The sequence below is a fragment of the Amphibalanus amphitrite genome, unplaced genomic scaffold (assembly GCF_019059575.1).
Source record: "Amphibalanus amphitrite isolate SeventyFive unplaced genomic scaffold, NRLGWU_Aamphi_draft 000023F_arrow, whole genome shotgun sequence".
In the NCBI taxonomy this organism is placed as follows: domain Eukaryota; kingdom Metazoa; phylum Arthropoda; class Thecostraca; order Balanomorpha; family Balanidae; genus Amphibalanus; species Amphibalanus amphitrite.
The window spans coordinates 1,166,264-1,183,564 of NW_024881519.1; the positions used below are offsets into that span (position 1 = coordinate 1,166,264).

A 17,301-nucleotide genomic window follows, 5' to 3' on the forward strand; every position below is an offset into this window, starting at 1 on the left:
CCGGGGCCACGTAGCGAGACGTGAAAGGCGGCGTTCGAAAGAGCGCCAAAAATAATGACGAAATCACTTAGGTCACTTTTTTGGTCAGGTCACTAGAGGTCATTGAAGGCAAAATTTCGCCGATTTTCAGGTCGAATGTATTGTCAACAATGTCCAAGAAGCCAACGCATAACTCGGTAACCAATAGAGCTACAGCGCCGTGGAAAAGCGCATTCGATAGCCCTAGCAACGACCTTTCTGAATAATTCTCTCAGATTTGACCTTACATCAGCAGTTTGGCCTGCAGGGGGGGTATATATGTATACAAGGTCGTCGGAGTGTCCGACGGGTTTGACAGCCTTTTGGTCAGTCCGTATTTCATGTTCATTTTGGACGGTTTTTGTCAGATGACATTTGCCGAACGATAGGGCTTGATGCTAAAAGTCATTAGCCAACCCTACGTAGCATAAATATCGCAATAAGTTAGTTAAAAGGGACACTTTCCATATCTGGGTCACATCGACGAGTTGCGGCGAGTTTGAGACATGGATGACGCATGTTTTTGACGCGGATCTATGAAAATGTAAGAATGTGTCCAGAAGCAAGAATATCGACAATCACTTCAATGAAGCATTATTTGCTATGGGCCGCGCGGTGAAGACGAGCAAGTAAGAAACATTTTATAAATCATCTCCTAAGTTGTGCATGTTTTGCTATAATTCGGTTACGAAATTGAGACAATCAACCTTGACACCGCACGTGACTTGTCAAGAGTCCTGTCTTCCCGGGGAGGTTGTGAAAGATTGTGGCGACACTAGCGCCATCTATTGTCGAGATTTTCGTTAGAGCCAGTCTCGGGAGATGATTGGAGGAAAAGTACACACGTTCGCTCTGCTCGCTGCCGTGATTGTGTGTGCGGTATGCAGAGTAGAGGACACTGTTCACAGTGTTCAGTACACGCCATGGTGCAGCCGCAAAGTGTCAGCGCAGCTTACTGTCCTGATCCCTCGTCCCGCACCTAGCAAGCGATGTCAGAAGTATAACAGCAAGCGTCTTTATATCGTCCTCTTGCTGCTACTTCTAGCGGGAGATGTGGAACTGAACCCTGGTCCGAGCGCCCTGACCTTGACATCGTTGAACCCAGGGCCGACAGATATGAAAATGAAGGATGAAACTTCTCCAAAGCTAGCTGATGAACCAATTTCCAGTATTGAAAATTTTGTTTTAAATCGTACAAAGGCACTCAAGAAGAAAGATGGAGGCCTGAATCGCTCTGATTACTCTGTAAGCACTCGTGATGGAATGCAAGTGACTATCAAACTGAACTCTGCGCTTTTCGAGCTGTTCAAGAACGAGTATGGGAGCTTTTCAGAGAACGAAGAAGTTTTAGTTACAGATAAGAAGACGTCGCAGGACCGCTCTAAATTGATTACAAAGGTATTCATGAAACTGGTTTACAAACGCTTGAAAGTAGCTATGACGTGTTACTACACCACTTCAACTATTTTGATACAGTCAAATGAAAAGGGACAGGACGGCACGGGAGCAGCGATGATCTTTACGGAGCACTATCTAGTCCCCTTCTTGGATCATTTAGTTGCAAGCTTTCCTATGACAAACATTCAATCAGACATGAAGGAGAAGATAAGCCGGGCTTTGTCAGAGGAAGAATCAAAGGCAATGTTTTGCTCGGTGTGCCTTTTGCCACTGACGTACAGGCGGCTGAGAGGCAAGAAGACAGTGGGAGTACGGTCCTGTGCGAGCAGTTCATGCCAGAAAATGGCACATACCAGTTGCGTTGGGGAACAGAGCGACATCTGGCTCTGTGTGCACCACCGTGAACTAGCGGGCACTGGAGCATCCGTATCAGTCTTCGGACGGCAGGAGAATCCATCATCACCGCCCGAAGGTAAAGCATCGGCTATAAACCCACAGTCAGAGCGGCAGACGACTGCACCACAATCCGGGGTACCAGGGTCGGCCTCAGGACAGCCAGGAGGGCAGCTGTCGTCAGCATCCTCCGTAACAACAGGGCTGGCCTCAAGGCATCAAGAGAAGTCAACGACTACACCACCCTCCGTGGCACCAGGTCTGGCCTCCGGACAGCCAAAGGGGCAGGCGACCATCCCATCCTCCGCGGCCCCAGGGCTGGATTCAAGACAGCTGGAGGAGCCGACAGCTACAGGACAGCCAGAGGGACCGCCGTCACACCGTCTGGGTGACAGGGGAAACCTCTACACTTCTCAGGTCACACACGACAGGGGTTGCGTTAGTCAAAACGGTGTGAGTACAAGTATGGAAACAATGGACAGAAATCTGCCATTACCAGGCCCTTCCTTTTTAGGTGTCACATTAATGGACTTGATGGAAGCGATTAGGTTGATGCAGTTCAGTATCGATCAGGTGCGGGAGGATGTAAGAGACATAAAATTGAGACAAGAGACACTGTCAAAGGAACTGTTTAAAAGCGGGCAAAATGTAAAGGGAGTAGATGCGCTGCTGTGTGACTCGTCGCCTGGAATAAGTCACAAAGGAACGAGACCCGTCGAGGCTAAACTATCGGGGGATGTAGAAAAGAGTTCGACTGATAATGGTTTAAATTCAACACATGGTCTGCAGGGGAATGGTCAGGCAGCTGTTGGTCGTCACACAGTCTGCAAAACGGTGTCTAATGTTTTTAGTGAAAATTCCGATGCTCGTAAGCCAGGGGAACGGGAGGTGCTAGTTTATGGAGACTCTCGGATCAGGTTCATGGATAGAGCGTTCTGTGAACGAAACCGGGACAAGCGATTGCGAGTGTGCTTGCCAGGGGCGAAACTTAGGGATTTATCTGATAGGTTTGATGACGTAATTCGAGGAAGTAGCCCTAACAGTGTTGTCATATTGCACGGTGGTGTCAATGATATTGGAAACACGCACTCGGAGGAACTCATTGATACCTACAGGACGGTGATCACAAAATTGGTTAAGTCTGGGAGGAAAGGCCTAGTTACTAGCATTCTGCCCAAAATTGGTGCTGGTACAGAATGGTCATCGAGGGCCATTGCGATTAACGAAAGGGTAAGCAAACTCTGTAAGAAAAACAATATAGAGTTCTTAGACTACTGGGATAACTTCTGGGATAGGAGGGACCTCTATTCGATGGATGGCTATCACTTAAGTAGGAATGGGGTGTTACTCCTGAGTGAACTTTATGAGAAAGAACTACAGCAGGGAAACTAGTGACATTTACAGGTCAGGAAGTCTCAAATAGAAATATCTCTAGGGACGTCCTCAAGTGTTTCTATACCAATGCTAGGAGTATAAGAAATAAATTCGGAGAGCTACAACTTTACATACTAACCGAGGATCTTGATGTGGTTGTTATAACGGAGGCATGGATCAATGAAAAGTTGTTAGGGGACCGTACACAAGATTATGATATTACTGGTTATGACATGTTTGTCTACCAAAGGAAAATCAAAGTAGGTGGAGGTATTTTGGTCTAAGTAAAGAAAAATCTAAGACCTTTTGAAAGGAGCGATATTGGCACGTCCAACGACGTCGAATCTCTTTGGATCGATATCTTTCCTAACTTAGGCAAAAACGATAAAATAAGAATAGGTGCTTTCTACAGACCTCCCAATCAAACACAACAAACTAAGAAATGGTATGCAGTGCTCTAGCGAGGAACATCTTGATATATGTAGTTAGGATTTTAAATGACCTTTTCCTCGATAATTAATAAGAAATTCAATAAAAAGTAAATATTTTATTGTTTGGCAAATTTTCGAACAACAGTTCATTCTCAAGCCACATGAAACAATTGACAACGAAGTTTTATAACTGCCGCCAAGCTACATTTTTTTGAATTATCACACGTGATGTACAAGGTGGTCTTCTTAAAATCAGAAATCTGAACTTAATCGATCATATCCCAAGCTGCTCCGAATCCACATATTCACATATACATACATACATGGCCATCAAAAGTAATATGCGAGCACAATCACATAAATATATACATGGTTCGTTTTGGTCGTGGTCGTGATGAATAGATCGCGTAGCATTAAAAAAGGTGACAACAATGACAATATAAACACTTTGGAAGTCTCGTAGCAGATTATGTCGTATAAAGTTCGGTTCGGTTTAAACAATCATACAAATGCATACAACTACTCGTAATATGCGAGCACTCTCAATTCCCATACATGAATATGGTTCGTCTTGGTCGTAGTCGTGCTAAATAGCTGATCGTGTCGCATTAAAAAAAAAGAAGACAACAACAATAACAATACAAACACTTCGAAAGTCTCGTAATAGATCGTGTCGTAAAAGGTAGGTAAAAGGTCTTCTTTTTTTTTAATGCGACACGATCAGCTATTTAGCACGACTACGACCAAGACGAACCATATTCATGTATGGGAATTGAGAGTGCTCGCATATTACGAGTAGTTGTATGCATTTGTATGATTGTTTAAACCGAACCGAACTTTATACGACATAATCTGCTACGAGACTTCCAAAGTGTTTATATTGTCATTGTTGTCACCTTTTTTAATGCTACGCGATCTATTCATCACGACCACGACCAAAACGAACCATGTATATATTTATGTGATTGTGCTCGCATATTACTTTTGATGGCCATGTATGTATGTATATGTGAATATGTGGATTCGGAGCAGCTTGGGATATGATCGATTAAGTTCAGATTTCTGATTTTAAGAAGACCACCTTGTACATCACGTGTGATAATTCAAAAAAATGTAGCTTGGCGGCAGTTATAAAACTTCGTTGTCAATTGTTTCATGTGGCTTGAGAATGAACTGTTGTTCGAAAATTTGCCAAACAATAAAATATTTACTTTTTATTGAATTTCTTATTAATTATCGAGGAAAAGGTCATTTAAAATCCTAACTACATATATCAAGATGTTCCTCGCTAGAGCACTGCATACCATTTCTTCATACACAACAAGAAGTGACCGCCAAGAAGTGCTCACAAAAATGATGAAAAACCCAGAAAAACTAGCTAAAACGCTGTTGAGAATTGAGTTTTTAACTGCCTGCCGCAAAGCAAAGGTTAGTCCCCGTTTCATCACTGATGCCTTAAGTTCTGTAAATAAGCTATTTAGCAACAATGTCTCTGTCAAGACTAGATGTGATGTCTTTAAGACTAACTTGCTGAACGAGTCAATCTCGGAGGCGTTCCGTACGAAGGCCTACCTTTTGAGGCAACGTAATCGACTTCTCGCGGAAACCGAAGAGTTTCTCGAAGCTCAAAGTGTCAACAACATCAGACAAACCTGCAGCCAGGTGTTCGACATCACCATACAAGAGAATCGTCCAAGACTGCTCAGGAAGTTTCAGAAACTGATCGGACTGAAAACTTCGAACCAGAACGAAGAGAGGAGCAGTCCACCTCTGGCTCAAGATCGGGTTAAAAACTTTTCGTCACTAGACTTGCAAGCACAAGATCTGGCGCTTCTCTCCAAGGGACCTAACTTCGCTATCACACAAAAGATATCCAGCAATATTCTATTGGAGGTGGAAAAGGGAGTCGAACGTTTAGCGTACGCCAAACGCTGGCAAGATGAGATTCGACGGACGAATTCAAGAATGCGAAACGACACGACGCACGGACCAGCCTCGAACGGACCTCCAACGACCGGTCAGCCTGCCGAACGGCCTCCTATGACCGATCAGTCAGCTGACCAGCCTCCAGCGCCCAGCCTATCTGCTGACCGACCTCGAGCGACTAGCCAGTCTGTCAACCGACCTCCAGCGACCGGTCAGTCTGTCGATCGACCTCCAGCGACCAACCAGTCCGTCGACCGACCTCCAGCGACCAGCCAGTTCGTCGACCGACCTCCAGCGACCGGTCAGTCTGTCGACCGACCTCCAGCGACCAGCCAGTCCGTCGACCGACCTCCAGCGACCAGCCAGTTCGTCGACCGACCTCCAGCAACCAGCCAGTTCGTCGACCGACCTCCAGCGACCGGTCAGTCTGTCGACCGACCTCCAGCGACCGGTCAGTCCGTCGACCGATCTTCAGCGACCAGCCAGATCGTCGACCGACCTCCAGCAACCGGTCAGTCTGTCGACCGACCTCCAGCGACCGGTCAGTCTGCTGACCGACCTCCAGCAACCAGCCAGTTCGTCGACCGACCTCCAGCGACCGGTCAGTCTGTCGACCGACCTCCAGCGACCAGCCAGTCCGTCGACCGATCTTCAGCGACCAGCCAGATCGTCGACCGACCTCCAGCAACCGGTCAGTCTGTCGACCGACCTCCAGCGACCGGTCAGTCTGCTGACCGACCTCCAGCGACCGGTCAGTCTGTCGACCGACCTCCAGCGACCGGTCAGTCTGTCGACCGACCTCCAGCGACCGGTCAGTCTGCTGACCAGCCTCCAGGAATGACGGCAAATGGTATGCCAAGGTTAAAGTCAGGTCTGTCTTTCAGATTCCCTGACACGGACAAAAGATTCCCCCCGCCCTCAGCTATGGAAGTTGAATGTAAGCTAAAAAAGCTAAAACAAGACGTAGTTAGGTGTTACAAAAAGCACCATGTGTCTGAGAGCAACGTAACTGAGAGTGAAATGCAGTTCTTGGACGAGATACAGAAAAACGACAACGTAGTTGTAAAGCAGAGTGACAAGTGCAAAGGTCTTATTATCATGGATAGGACGGAGTATGTCAACAAATCTCATGCTATTTTAGACGATCGGAACAACTATGAAGCTATAGACAAGAACCCAGTACCTAAAGTCGAGGCAGAATGTAAAAGGATATTCAAGGATGTTTCTAGAGATAAGTTACCAGAGGGCACGATTAAGGAGTTGATCCCGAACCACAGCAGGACACCGGTTTTCTATGGTGTTCCGAAGGACCATAAGGAGGGGGTCCCACTCAGACCTGTTATTTCAGCTTGCGATGGTCCTACTGAAAAGATGTCATGTCTTTTAGAGCGCGTCCTGAAACAGCTACTACAATTTGTTCCAACACACTTGTGGGACACAGAACACTTTTTGAAAAGACTAGATGAACACACTCAAGAACAGGGGATCCCAAAAGGTTCCATTTTCTTTAGCATAGATGTGGTGAACCTGTACGGCAGCATTCCTATTTCGGAGGCCATTGATGCAGTCTGTGATAAGCTGGCCACCCATCTAAAAGATGTAGACACTTTTGGGCTGTCGGTAGAGGACATTAGGAAACTGCTGCAAGAAAGCCTCACAAAGAACGTCTTTTCATTCAACAATGAGTACTACCGTCAGACACTGGGGATCGCGATGGGAAACCCTTGTGCTCCTCCCATAGCCATTCTCTTCTTGGACCAGTTTGAAAGGCGTGCCCTAGAAGGAGCCACTCACAGCCCGTCGTTCCTGGTACGCTACATTGATGATTATGCTGGAGTGTGGACTCACGGTGAGCAGACGCTCAAAGACTTCCTCGCTTACCTCAACTCCCTACATCCATCGGTAAAGTTCACTTTAGACTACTCTGACAAAGAAAAAGGAGTGCCATTTCTAGACACATTGGTGACGGTCGAGGAAAAGGACGATGTCACAAAAATTGAGACAGAGCTCTACATCAAGCCCATGAACTCGGGCATTATCCTTCATTTCGATTCTGCACATCCAAAGTCGACCAAACTCAACGTGGCTAGAAATCAATTTAAACGGGCTATCAGGAATTCATCAAGCAGCATGAAGGAGAGGAAAAGTGTAGAAAAGATAAGGCAGTTACTCTTAAAGAATGGCTACCCAAACCACGTCCTGAACAGGTTGCTCAGAGAGGCTAGGGGGAATAAGACTCACTCAGGAACTAGAAGGAACAGGACCCAAGAACCTTGTGATGGATTCCTCACACTTCCTTACGTAGATGAAAGACTGTTGTGCGAAGTTAAGAGCAAAGTGAGACAATCAGGCCTCAATGTAAAGTTAGCATGGACAAATTCACAAAAACTAAAAGATAAACTAGTGAGGTCAGCACTATGTAAGCCCTTATGCCCAGGAGGTCAAAGATGTCACACATGCAGATCGGGGTTCTCTGGGGACTGCACGCAGAAAAACTTAGTCTATGAGATTACATGTACTGTCTGTCAAAGCAATGGGATGACCGTAACATACGTGGGAGAGACGAAGCGCCCGGTGCGCTTACGATTCAATGAACACCTGAGGGACGCGCTCAACAAAACACATGACACCCCCATGGGAGATCATTTTCAAGAGTGCCACTCCACCCACGAAGGAGGCATTCCCCTCAAAGTACGCGTTTTGTATAAGTCGAAAGACCACCCAGATAGGAAAATCGCGGAATCCCTCCTGATCCAAAAGAAGCGCCCAAAACTCAACTCCAACATGTCTTCATGGCCCATACTATAGAATGATAGTTGTTTGTTTTCATTATCCACTGGCTGTCATTGAAATTTGTTATGTGTGGATAATAGTTAGGTACTGCGCTTGATTCGAAGATGTATACATATGTATGATTGTGTAAACCCTACCTTTTACGACACGATCTATTACGAGACTTTCGAAGTGTTTGTATTGTTATTGTTGTTGTCTTCTTTTTTTTTTAATGCGACACGATCAGCTATTTAGCACGACTACGACCAAGACGAACCATATTCATGTATGGGAATTGAGAGTGCTCGCATATTACGAGTAGTTGTATGCATTTGTATGATTGTTTAAACCGAACCGAACTTTATACGACATAATCTGCTACGAGACTTCCAAAGTGTTTATATTGTCATTGTTGTCACCTTTTTTAATGCTACGCGATCTATTCATCACGACCACGACCAAAACGAACCATGTATATATTTATGTGATTGTGCTCGCATATTACTTTTGATGGCCATGTATGTATGTATATGTGAATATGTGGATTCGGAGCAGCTTGGGATATGATCGATTAAGTTCAGATTTCTGATTTTAAGAAGACCACCTTGTACATCACGTGTGATAATTCAAAAAAATGTAGCTTGGCGGCAGTTATAAAACTTCGTTGTCAATTGTTTCATGTGGCTTGAGAATGAACTGTTGTTCGAAAATTTGCCAAACAATAAAATATTTACTTTTTATTGAATTTCTTATTAATTATCGAGGAAAAGGTCATTTAAAATCCTAACTACATACAACAAACTAATCTTGCCATGAGATGATGTTTTTCGTACTCCAGCGTAGGTGGGTAGCCATACGGCTGCCACGGTTGACAGTGATGACGTCAGTCATCTTTTGCAAGCTCGTTAAAGATTTGGCCTATACGGGGATTCGAACCCCGGTCCTTTGGATTAGCGCTCCAATGCTCTACCTCTGAGCTATACAGACCAAGTACTTTAACGAGCTTTCTGCCAAGTTTTATGCGGATCATTCTTAGGTGTTGTTTTTATCCGCTGGGACTGAGAGCGTGAGATGATGTTTTTCGTACTCCAGCGTAGGTGGGTAGCACGGACGTATAAATAAACTGGACTGACAATCCCAATGGACCTCCTATGGAAGATAGTGAAGCCGACAAGGCGCCATTTTACGTTGCCAAAAAACCGTGCTCTGGAAGGTCATCGAGCCAATACAATTAGAATTGCGTCCAAACGGATGATCGGATCGAGATGCTGGTGGTACCGTTCGACGGGTAATTCCTTGAGGCAGATGATGATGGATGTCACATGTCACCCGGTGTCACATGGCGCGTGCCACGTGCCGACAAACTTACAAAGGGCAAAAACCTTTAAGCGACGCTTCAAATCAAACGAAGGGCGGCACAGGTGCCAAACTCACAGGTCACATGTCCCAGTGTTCGACCACTAACATATGGTATGCTCGGCATCAGGGGGTGCGGAATGCACGCGCTAGTGGCGAAAAACATGTTTTGAGGAGGCATCCTCCGATTCCGGAAAACCTTGACCTAGGCACACCAAATTCGGCACACTGACACTACTGGACACGCGCTTTAAGGTGCTGTACAAATAGGCGTGCTGGGGTACACGGTGCACGTGCTATGCACGTGCAAACCTTTTGATGTTGCACTCTGTGTCACATATGCGGGTAGGGCAGGTAGCGCTGGCAAGCTCAGTGCCAAATTTACACACGCCACCCAGAATGCATTCCAGCATAGTTATTGAGCATATCCATCTCCTGGTGGCCCCCAAAGGTGCGCTCTGCACGTGCAAAAAAATTATCCGCGCCGGGCGGTGGGGATGCTTGGACACCCTATGTGGATTTATGTAAATATCTCGAAAACGGCGTTGTGTAGCGCCGCCGTTTTTGGCACACCTTTTCATACATCTTTTTCACACATGCTGCGTAACTTTCAGACTTAATCCACTCAAGGTTAGGTCATCAGGTTGTGTCCAAGTGACCCTACCTTAGAAAAAGTTATAGTGCCCGTCATGGCTACACAGACTGAACAATCGGTTTAAAACGTGCAGCGATTGATAAGATCAACAGTACATATATACTTAGAGTACCTACCTCTACCTCGAAATTTCAATATCACTGACCTAGGGTTCTGTTGATTTTGCGACCTCAGACCACGAGCACGGCAAATCATTTATTTTGTCAAATTCTGGCTCCTAAACTTTTTGCTACCCAGCAACGCAAATTTACGCCTCAATCGCCGGCCAGCGCAGCATAGGCATCTTTGTTACCTACGTTGTTTGCGCCTGCAGTAGGTAATACTGTACCGCAATAACCATTATCTTCATCTTTCACCCATAGATGGCAGTAGCAAAGCGCCTGCATCTATGCTGTGCCGCAGTGCTCTTACAATACGAGCTGAGCAATGAGCATTGAGCAAGCAAGTGATATGGAAATCATAGGCGGCGGAACCAGGGCACCGTGTCTCCCCCTTTGATTTTCGCATTTTAACATAGCCTGCATGGAAAGAATGGGACCAAAAGTCGGCAGTGCCCCCCTTTAATTGAAGGTGTTCCGCCGCCACTGATTGAAATTCCGAGGTAGAGGTACTCTACGTATATACTGTTGCTCTTATCAATCGCAGCACGTTTTAAACCGATTGTTCAGTCTGTGTAGCCATGACGGGCACTATAACTTTTTCTAAGGTAGGGTCACTTGGACGCAACCTGATGACCTAACCTTGAGTGACCTAAGTCTGAAAATTACGCAGCATGTGTGAAAAAGATGTATGAAAAGGTGTGCCAAAAACGGCGGCGCTACACAACGCCGTTTTCGAGATATTTACATAAATCCACATAGGGTGTCCAAGCATCTTCACCGCCCGGCGCGGATAATTTTTTGCACGTGCAGAGCGCACCTTTGGGGGCCACCAGGAGATGGATATGCTCAATAACTATGCTGGAATGCATTCTGGGTGGTGTGTGTAAATTTGGCACTTTGAGCTTGCCAGCGCTACCTGCCCTACCCGCATATGTGACACAGAGTGCAACATCAAAAGGTTTGCACGTGCATAGCACGTGCACCGTGTACCCCAGCACGCCTATTTGTACAGCACCTTAAAGCGCGTGTCCAGTAGTGTCAGTGTGCCAAATTTGGTGTGCCTAGGTCAAGGTTTTCCGGAATCGGAGGATGCCTCCTCAAAACATGTTTTTCGCCACTAGCGCGTGCATTCCGCACCTCCTGATGCCGAGCATACCATATGTTAGTGGTCGAACACTGGGACATGTGACCTGTGAGTTTGGCACCTGTGCGGCCCTTCGTTTGATTTGAAGCGTCGCTTAAAGGTTTTTGCCCTTTGTAAGTTTGTCGGCACGTGGCACGCGCCATGTGACACCGGGTGACATGTGACATCCATCATCATCTGCCTCAAGGAATTACCCGTCGAACGGTACCACCAGCATCTCGATCCGATCATCCATTTGGACGCAGTTCTAATTGTATTGGCTCGATGACCTTCCAGAGCACGGTTTTTTGGCAACGTAAAATGGCGCCTTGTCGGCTTCACCTGAATGGAGGTGGATGTGGGTCCAGTTTATTTATACGTCCGTGGTGGGTAGCCATACGGCTGCCACGGTTGACAGTGATGACGTCAGTCATCTTTTGCAAGCTCGTTAAAGATTTGGCCTATACGGGGATTCGAACCCCGGTCCTTTGGATTAGCGCTCCAATGCTCTACCTCTGAGCTATACAGACCAATTACTTTAACGAGCTTTCTGCCAAGTTTTATGCGGATCATTCTTAGGTGTTGTTTTTATCCGCTGGGACTGAGAGCTTTTTCGTACTCCAGCGTAGGTGGGTAGCCATACGGCTGCCACGGTTGACAGTGATGACGTCAGTCATCTTTTGGTCTGTATAGCTCAGAGGTAGAGCATTGGAGCGCTAATCCAAAGGACCGGGGTTCGAATCCCCGTATAGGCCAAATCTTTAACGAGCTTGCAAAAGATGACTGACGTCATCACTGTCAACCGTGGCAGCCGTATGGCTACCCACCTACGCTGGAGTACGAAAAACATCATCTCACGCTCTCAGTCCCAGCGGATAAAAACAACACCTAAGAATGATCCGCATAAAACTTGGCAGAAAGCTCGTTAAAGTGCTTGGTCTGTATAGCTCAGAGGTAGAGCATTGGAGCGCGAATCCAAAGGACCGGGGTTCGAATCCCCGTATAGGCCAAATCTCTAACGAGCTTGCAAAAGATGACTGACGTCATCACTGTCAACCGTGGCAGCCGTATGGCTACCCACCTACGCTGGAGTACGAAAAACATCATCTCACGCTCTCAGTCCCAGCGGATAAAAACAACACCTAAGAATAATCTTGCCATGCTTGACGAGATAGAAAAGGGCATTGTCAGTGAAACAATTCTTTTAGGGGATTTCAATTTGCCCAGACTTGTGGGGGGTCTAACATCTATTACTGGGGAAACGAGGTTATTCAGGGAAAACTTTGATGAACTATTTTTGACTCAACATGTTCTGGAGCCCACCAGAAAAGATGAAATACTTGACTTAATTTAACCAACAACGAAAGTCTTATTGAAGATGTCACATTGGGTGAAACAATTGGTAACAGTGACCATGTGATTATAAGGTTCAACATTAAATGTAAATTAAAGAGAACAAGCATCAGACAAAACCTTACCCAAAATTTTGCAAAAGGAAATTATGAAGCTATTCGGGCATTTTTTAGAAGCATGAAATGGTACGAATGCTTGAAGGGAAAAATGTTCACGAAATGTGGAGTATTTTCAAAACAACAATAGCAGAGGCCCAAGATCTTTTTATTCCTATGAAAAGAAAGCTGTCAGGAAAACCATTAAAACCAATTTGGTTTAACAGTAATGTGCAAAAGAGTTTTAGTGAAAAGAAAACAGCATTTCGTCTGTTCAGAACAGCTCCATCGGCTGACAATAAATCGCATTATATCAAAGCCAGATCGAGACTCAAAAAGATAATTCGAGAGGCCAAACGAGCAGCTGAGATTAGATTGGCAAATGAATGTGGAGGTGATCTCAAGCGGTTTTTCGGTTTTTATAAAGTTAACAGGCATGATCCAAGAATCGGGTTAATAGAAAAAGATGGGCAAGTTTATCATGAAGATAAGCTCAAAGCTAGGACATTTAATAAGCAGTTTTCAAGTGTTTTTACTGATGAGTGTCTAGCAAATATGCCAATAAGTAGAAATGATGCCAGACTGTTCAGCAAACTTACAACTATCGATTTAGTTCAAACCGACATCTTGAAACATCTCGAAAGCCTTAAAGCAACTAAAGGAAGCTGCAAAAGAGCTTTCCGTGCCTCTTTATATAATATTCAAACACTCATTTGAAACAGGTATTATTCCTGAAGACTGGAAGCATGCGTACGTGGTACCAATCTTTAAGGGGGGTAGTAAAACTAAGGCTGAAAATTATAGGCCTGTTAGCTTAACTTCTATCGCTTGTAAAATACTCGAGAAAATAATAAAATGTAATATACTGAATCACTTAGAGCAAAATGAACTTTTATTGCCTTCTCAACATGGATTCAGAGCTGGACGATCGTGTCTGACAAATTTGCTAGACTTTCTCGAATATGTAACAGAGCTATTAGACAGGGGACAGAAGGTAGCAGTAGTGTATCTAGATTTTTGTAAAGCTTTCGACAAGGTTCCACATCAAAGATTATTAGTTTCATTACAGTGTCATGGCTTAGACGGTTTCCTCCTTAGATGGATAGAGACCTGGCTGGTAGGACGTAAGCAGCGAGTTGTTTTGAATGGACAACAGTCTGAGTGGGCGGAGGTTAAGAGTGGTGTACCACAAGGTACGGATCTAGCCCCACTGCTCTTTATTATTTTTGTAAACTCTCTGGATAATAATTTAAGCAGTAGGCTTTGGAAATTTGCTGATGACATTAAGCTGGCAAAAGCAATTACATCAGACGAGGACATGAAAACATTACAATCAGATTTAAACATTCTTTTCAATTGGAGCAGAAAATGGCAGATGGAATTTAACGTAGAGAAATGCAAAGTTCTTAGCGTTGGGGTAAATGAAAATGATCGATATTATTTAAACGGCAGTCAACTGCAAAATGTTTTTGAAGAAAGAGATTTAGGTGTTTTAATCACAAATGATCTAAAATTCAGTCATCAATGTCAAGAAGCCCGTAAAAAGTCTCTGAAAATGTTGGGAGTAATATATAGAAACGTTAATTATAAAAGTAAAGACGTTATGAAAAAACTTTATTGCTCTCTTGTTCGTCCACATTTAGAGTATTGTGCACAGGCATGGTACTCGCCCTTTAAAAAAGACGCCAAGTCTCTAGAGCGTGTGCAGAGGAAGGCCACTAGGATCAGTGGCGGATCCAGGATTTTCACTGGGGAGGGGCTGCAGGTCATAATTGGGCGCCACGCCCCGGATGGGCGCCATAGTCGCATCGTATTGGCGCTGAAATATTGGCGCCCAGTGGCCCTGACAAGAGGCGCCCAGGATCAGTATGTACGGTTCTCCAGTAAAAGTCTTGTTGGTTTTGCTTTTTGGGACATATCTGGTCCTATATAATGTTCAAATGCATAAGTCTCAACCCGAATTATGTGTATGCACATTTACCACGAAACTGTGAAATTGCATCGTTGTATGCCAAATACTTTCCGAGATATTCACCAAAAACCTCATTTTCTGCCGTTTGGGGTATTCTGGCCGCAATCTTCCTGGCATCGCCTATGACATCAGTAGAGCCATCTAACGACAGGAACGCGGAAACACAGAATCATGAATGAATCGAGCGCGTAGTAAACGGTGTATGAAAGGGAGACTCGGCAGAGGTTATCTGGGTGGCCGGCGCGCGGCGCGCCCTTAGGCATCGGCCGACCCTTCGGACCGCGTGGGGTCAGAGGTCGCGCTCGGGAAGTCTCGGCTCTGGGTTTTAGCGCTGTGCAGTCAGGAAGGGAGGATAGGATAGCGCTAGCCCGACTGACTATATCTCGGCTGATTCGTGTGGGGTAGAAGGAAGCACGGAAACGGGATAGTGGCTAGTGGTGGATGATGGGATGGCGGTTAGGTTAGTGCGTACTGCGTAGAACGTAGCTGAACATGCATTGTTTTTTTCATGGCAAACAACATGCAACATAATGGGCGGGATTATGCCAGAACTCATACAAAAAGGAAATAATATTTCGGCCGAGGGAGTGGATGAGTGCCGTGACAAAACATGACGATGCTGCCAAAATCGGGATGCTTTTTTGTCTCCATTTTTTTTTACCCCTAACATGCAGCGCTTGATCCAAACTTAGAGGTCCCCGACTGACCTTAGACCTTAAAACCGCACCCGGCCGGTGCGCCACCTTTTCTTCAGAGGCGCTCTTCTTGGTTGTATCTGTTCTTACCAATAACTAAAGCAAATCGAATGTATAGTAAATGAAAGGCATACCTCAAACCACTGGCGGATCCAGACTTGCGTTTTGGGGGGGGCCAACTCCTGCAAGTAACCAAACCTAGGGTACCCCCAAATCCTGTTTTCTCATCGGATTTAGGCCACTTATTTTTTCGTCACAGCCCTGAAACGATATTTTTTTTTTTAACTAAAAATAAAAAAAATATAGAAATGGTAGCCCACCCAACCCGAGCCTAAATATTACTTTGAAAACACTTCAAATTGCTTTTGTCGACCAATTAGCCCGCTCCGGGTCGGTGCGTGGCGCAGCCTTCGCGGGCTGGGAGGTGTCGGTTGGACCCCCTGCCGTTCGGCCCCTGATTAACCCGCGCACCGACGGGGGTCTGCGCCAACTTAGTACCGACGGGGGGGGGGCGGATGACCGCCCCCCCCCCTGAGATCTCGAGAACGAAGCAAGATAGCGACAAGCGGTAAACGGCATCGGATACGCACGGACAAGGTCTACAATTTTTACTAAGGTCATTTTCAGGTCAGGTCAAAGATGACGTCACAGGGGTCGAAAAAGTCAAAATGGCGGCGCTAGATATGGAGAGGGTTTTTCTCGAATAACTTTCGAAGTAGTCAAGATAGGAACAAACTAAGGGCATCATCGTGATCCTCTCGTCAATCCGCATCGAATGATATATATGTTGACCTCGAAAGGTCAAGGTCAAAGGTTGACCTCAGGTCACGTGACCTCGAGGTCATCATGTATATCATTCGATGCGTCTTGACGAGCTGAACACAATGAGACCATCCGCGCGGCTGTATCTTGTTCCTGTAAGGAGTTATTGGCAAAAAACCTTTGGTGACCTTTGATGACGTCACATGACCTTACAGCTGCCCAACAGCAAAACAGACCTCAAGGTAGTGAAGGTTGATCGTATGTGAAGTCATGTATGGTATATGGGGCCATTCCGACCCGTTTTAGTGGTAAAAACAGGGAGTTGATTTTTCCCCCATTGACTTATAATGGGGAGGTCGCGAAATTGACCTGACCTTAGGTCACCGACATCAAAATTCCGAGATATACAAATTGTAGCTACTAATGACCTAATAACATCCTGCGACTTTCAAAGGCCTCCGACATCTACTGTAGCTCTGGCACGGTGACAAAGTTGCAAAAAAGTGACTTGAGGTTGGGTCATTCAAAGTGACCTGGTGACCTGACCTTAAAAGTTAGGAGGTTCAAACTTGCACACCATGTGTAAAATTGATGAGAGAATAGTCATACCAAATTTCGCGGCGCTACGCGCCGCGGTTTTCCCGCTATCCGCGAAAAACCTCAGGGGGGGGGCGGATATCCGCCCCCCCCCCGTCGGTGCGCGGGTTAAGCTAGAGCTCGCGGAAAAAAAAAACAGGCGTGTTGCCCGTGAGTGACGAGACGAAGCCGATGATACCCGATTTTAAGGTCCTTGGTCATTGGTTGACCTTCCAGGGCGGTGTTTCACGGTCGTGCTGACAGCCGTTGACAGCGCATTCCGCGAGCTAAGGTCAGCCTT

The 17,301-nt window shown here is 45.7% G+C and overlaps 4 non-coding genes across 4 annotated transcripts; 2 read left to right on the top strand and 2 right to left on the bottom strand.

Annotated features, from left to right (window-relative positions):
- Positions 1 to 9,227: 9,227 nt before the first annotated feature.
- On the bottom strand, positions 9,228 to 9,299 carry Trnas-gcu. The gene has a single exon. It is a non-coding gene; the product is annotated as a tRNA-Ser (tRNA).
- Positions 9,300 to 12,005: 2,706 nt separating this feature from the next.
- Trnas-gcu lies at positions 12,006 to 12,077 on the bottom strand. Its single transcript has one exon. It is a non-coding gene; the product is annotated as a tRNA-Ser (tRNA).
- Positions 12,078 to 12,230: 153 nt separating this feature from the next.
- On the top strand, positions 12,231 to 12,302 carry Trnas-gcu. Its single transcript has one exon. It is a non-coding gene; the product is annotated as a tRNA-Ser (tRNA).
- Positions 12,303 to 12,484: 182 nt separating this feature from the next.
- Trnar-gcg lies at positions 12,485 to 12,556 on the top strand. Its single transcript has one exon. It is a non-coding gene; the product is annotated as a tRNA-Arg (tRNA).
- The last annotated feature ends 4,745 nt before the right edge of the window (positions 12,557 to 17,301 follow it).